Genomic DNA, 5,298 nt, shown 5'->3' with positions numbered 1-5,298 from the left:
CGGCAGTTCGGCCATGAAGGGCCCCCTCCCCAAGGTAAGCATGCCTAAGCTCACCTTATTCGATATGGTGCGTCCGGATTCATACCTGTACATTGGCTACTTGTCCGAATCGGTCGACGATACGGGACAGTACGTTTCAGTTCCTTCGATCGAGAATACAGAACATCCACGTACATTGGCTAGCGACGAGGACGCGGCTAGGGTTCGGCGGAGGCCGGCGACAGGCTTCCCTTAGCTGACGGGCAGAGCGTGGCGAGTCCCGCCGGCGACCATGGCTAGGCGAGGTAACTCCCGCCCGCCCCCACGGTTCCCAGCACAACAGCCGCCAAAGCCACCTGCTGCTCCGCATGGTGGAGACGGCGCGGGGCGGGTGAGGCCGGGCAGAACCATGTAGCGGCTCACACGGCATCTAGCAGTGGCAGTGGAGCGTACGACGGTGCGGGACGTGCTGATTCTGGAGTTGCTCCCGGAGGCGGTGGCCATGGTGATTATGCTCAGGGCCGTGGTGGTTTCAGTGGTGGTCGTGGCAGATATGGAGGTGGACGTGGCAACGACGGTGGCTATCAAGGCTATCGTAATGGTTGGAACCAATGGAATGACGGGGGAGGAAGAGGTTATGACAGCAACCAGTGGCAGCGAAATTTCAATCCTCCCCTCGACGAGTTTGTCGAGGGTGCCACAGGGCCTCATTATCGTCAGCGTGGAGGTCGGGGAGAGGATGATCGAAACCCTCCTCCACGTCGCTCATATGCCCCAAGGTATACCCTAAGAAGCCGACAATCAAAACGGTAAAGACTGGCGGTGGGGAGGTGAAGATGGCCGTTTCCACTGCTTCTACTTTCACGACTTCTTTGCCTGATGCTGCAATGGTGGCGGTTACGGCGTTGGCAGCGGTGTCTGTTCCGGCCGCAACGCCTACTGATGACAGAGATGGGATAAGTGACAAAGACGGTAACAAAGCTAAAAATATGAGGGCTAATAAGGCGGCACACAAGAAAGAGAAGATGACTTGTTATCGTTGTGGGGTGCCAGACCACTTTGTGATTAATTGCACGGCAGTGTTATGCGACATATGCTTGAAGCTTGGACACTCATCTGACGATTGTCCGTTACTTCTGATACCCACGCATGTCGTGAATATTTATGGTGTCTGCAACACCAAGCTTATGTTCTTCGAGACTCCACATACGATCTCCGTGACCCCACGCCGAAGAATTCGAAATTTGGTCTGGTCAAGGTTACTAAAGGGACATTGACAAAGGAGCAGGTGCGTCAGCAACTCACACGACTGGTTTCTGAGTCTTTCCACTGGTCACCTGTCAGGTTGGAGGATCAAGTATACAGAGTTGAGTACCCTAGGAGAGAGGACCTTAACCACTTGCTTAAGTGTGGACTCGGTAGGGTGCCCGGGAGCAAGTGTATTCTTGAGTTTGACGAGTATACAAAACCTGAGCCGACAGGGACACCACTGGAGAAGGTATGTGTTAGACTCTCAGGTGTTCCGGAGACTTTGCTTAATGACTTTCTTATTGTATCGAGTCTTGGTTCTCTATTCGGTAAAACAGAGAAGGTAGATATGTCATATACTCGTCTGCATGGAGTTGCTAGGCTACTTATCGGTGTGGTGGGGGCGGAATATATTCCGGATTATGTACCATGGAACTATGACGGTCTGACTTATGATCTGGATGTTGTAGTTGAGGAGGCTCCTCAGGCAGATAATAACACTAGGGACACCGATGTTGATATGACCGGTGGTGGAGATGGTAGTGGCAACCAGGAGATGGATGGAAATCCCAGTGGCCAGTCTGGGAAGAAGACACCGACCGGAAAATCCACGCAGTCGACTGAGTCGAGGACTGAGAAGGGGTCGGCCCCCTTGTCCACTCCGGCAGCCTCTCTTCGGTTTGGTTCGTTCCAGGCGGTGTCCGCGCCTAGCCGGCTGTGGAGTGACCGTGTGGAGATGGAGGATTCTGATGATGGCCTTCTGTTGGAGGCGATTGAGGACTATCACAGGCAGACGGTGGTTGAGGTTTCACCACAGATGTCACCGCAGGATAGGTGCGCCACTCCAGAGGAGGCAGACATCCCTCGTTCTGAGTTGGAGGGTGCCCCTTTGGCCGACCGATTGGGTTCGCCCCGGCCTTCTCCATGCCCTTAGTCGCCTCGTTCGACTGGCTTGACACAGATGGTGTCCGCGCTGGAGGGTGTTGCAGGCCAGATGAGTACTGATTCTGACATCCCGGCTGACGCCCCACCGACAGCTCAGCCCGGGAGGTCGGTGTCCCCCTTCGCTTCTGACTAAGTCGGGCATACGGCAGACAGCCATAACCAGGACGGAGTCACTTTGGAGGACGTGATCGCTTTCGGAGGTATTCCGGATCCTATGTCTGGTGATAGGCGTTTTAGTCACCGGATTCAGGATCAGCCGAATGCGGATGACATATGATGGGGCGCGCCATGAGGGCCGCCAAGCTTCGAGATATCAAAGTGCATACAGGTATGTCAGTTAATGCAAGTTGTTCAATTCTTCACTTTTCTGAACATCAAATTATTGATAAAGCCAGCAACTTAGGGATCTCTCTTGGTAGTAATGACAAAGAAACCTCAAAATCAATTAATGATCTATTGGACTTAGAAACGGATAGAGTTGTGGATTCAATACGACATTTAGTAGCGGTAAAACGTACGAACGAATCAGATATCAATGATCTTGGAGTAACTGCGCTTCAGAGTCTCTGTGAGGATTTAGTCCCCACAGAGGGCTTAGAGGCCGAGAGGAGGATATGGTTCCAAAGGGGTATGTGGTCCCTTTGCAGCCAGAGGCCACTCCTGACACCAGTGCTCAACATGTCGAGGAGATGAAGGATAAACCAAAAAAGCATGGAAGAGGAAGGTTTATCCTACATCGGCGGTGCGCCGGAGTGCGAGAGTTAAACAAAAGAAAACATTCCATGATGAAATATGAAAGGGATATTCTGGAATAGCGGAGGTCTAGCGTACTTCGCTAAAAGGAGATTCCTTAGTGATACATCAATAGAACAAAAATTACATTTTATGGCTCTGTTGGAGACGAGTAGAGATAATTTCACCCTGCAATTTCTTAACACCATTTTCAAGGAGGGGTTGATTTTGATTGGCACTGTCTACCTCCAAGGGGGGGATCTAGAGGGATCCTACTTGGGGTGAAGTGTGAAACCCTAGAAGTTTTGAATGTGGTCCACGGTGATTTTGCTGTCAAATTTCGTGTAAGATCAAAAATTGACGGCTCCCGATGGGCTTTGGTGGTCGTATATGGTGCGGCACAGCTAGAACTTAAACCTGACTTCCTCGCAGATCTGGTGAGAATTTGTGGGGATGAAAGGTTGCCTATTCTGGTTGCGGGAGATTTCAATATCATTAGAAGACAAGAGGAAAAAAATAATGACAACTTCGATGGAAGATGGTCATTCATGTTTAATATGATAATTGAAAGTCTCGATTTGAGGGACATTGACCTTACTGGTAGGCAATTCACGTGGGCCAACTCTTTGCCAATTCCTACCTACGAAAAATTGGACAGGGTTCTTACTAGTGTTGAGTGGGAACAGAAATTTCCTCTGGTTACGGTGCAAGCCTTACAGAGGGCCATTTTTGACCATACCCCACTACTAGTAGATTCCAGGGAAGCGACACATGTGGGAAACAGAAATACTTTCTCTTTCAAATTAGGATGGGTTGAGAGGGAGGGATTCATGGAGCTCATTGCGGTAGAATGGGCTAGGGAAACGGGGGGGGGGGGTCTTCTAATGTGGAGAGATGGCAAAACAAGATTAGACATTTGCGCCTGTTTTTGAGAGGTTGGGCCAAGCACCAAAGCGGTATTTATAAAGTGGAAAAGGAAAGGTTGACACGAATTATTAATGAACTTGATGTGAAAGCGGAATCCATCCTTCTTAATACTTCTGAGAGAGATATTAAGAATGAGGCCGAGAAGAAGTTGCAAGTACTTATGAGAGAGGAGGAGATGAAATGGGCGCTTAGAGCAAAGGTTTCTAAGATCGTCCAAGGGGATGATAATACACAATTCTTCCACATGATAGCTAATGGAAAGCATAGAAAGGAAAAGATAATGCAGCTAGAACAAGATGAGGGTACAACTGTAGGACATGAAAACCTAAAATTGTACATCTCCGAATATTATAAGAAACTTTTCGGAGCACCCGAAGAAAGTTTCGTATCTCTAGATGAAAGTGTGATCGGGGACATAACACAACTCAACTTAGAAGAGAATGAGGTGTTGTCTGCCCCTTTCATTGAGAAAGAGGTGTTCGATGCTATAACTCAAATGAAGCATAATAAAGCGCCCGGGCCGGATGGGTTCCCAGCGGAATTTTATCAAAAATGCTTGCATATCATAAAGAGAGATCTTATGCCTATGTTCCATGATTTGTTTGAAGGTCATTTAAATCTATTTCACCTCAATTTTGGAACAATAACGTTGTTTCCAAAGAAGGTGGAAGCTATTCGCATTGAGCAGTTTAGACCAATATGTCTTCTCAATGTAAGCTCTAAGATCTTTACAAAAGTTGGCACGAATAGCTTGACGCAGATAACCCATTCGATTGTGCAACCAACTCAAACTGCTTTCATGCCAGGACGACAAATCCTAGAGGGGTGGTAGTCCTGCATGAAACGTTGCACGGAATCCATTCGAAGAAACTAGATGGGGTTGTCTTCAAAGTGGATTTGAAAAGGCGTATGATAAGGTCAAATGGCCCTTCCTACAGCAAGCCTTACGTATGAAGGGTCTCAACTAAGCCTGGAGATCTCAGGTGGACTCATTCATACAGAAAGGCAGTGTCGGGATAAAGGTTAATGATGACACGGGTCATTACTTCCAGACATGTAAGGGGTTATGACAGGGTGACTCCATCACTACTAGAAAAAGGGCTATAGATGATATGGCCACTAATGGCGCACCAGACATGTGGTGCGCCATTACTATATACTAATGGCGCACCATGTGTTAGTGCACCATTAGTAATATATTACTAATGGCGCACATGGTGTTTGGTGCGCCATTAGTAGTTTTGAAAAAAAATTGTTACTAATAGCGCACCGTGGTATAGTGCACCATTACTAGTTGACATAGCAATAGCGCACCACACCCACTGTGCGCCATTAGTAGTTTGAAAAAAAAATTGTTAGTAATGCCGAGCCCCACCTCCCCTCGCCCCGTCGCCCCCCTCCCCTCGCCGCCCCCTTGCCCCACCTCCCCTCGCCCCGTCGCCCCATCGTCCCAACCACCCGCCGCCG

This window comes from Triticum dicoccoides, chromosome 6B (assembly GCF_002162155.2).
Source record: "Triticum dicoccoides isolate Atlit2015 ecotype Zavitan chromosome 6B, WEW_v2.0, whole genome shotgun sequence".
Taxonomy (NCBI): domain Eukaryota; kingdom Viridiplantae; phylum Streptophyta; class Magnoliopsida; order Poales; family Poaceae; genus Triticum; species Triticum dicoccoides.
The sequence above is the reverse complement of the archived record's forward strand: the minus strand, read 5'-3'. Positions refer to the sequence as shown.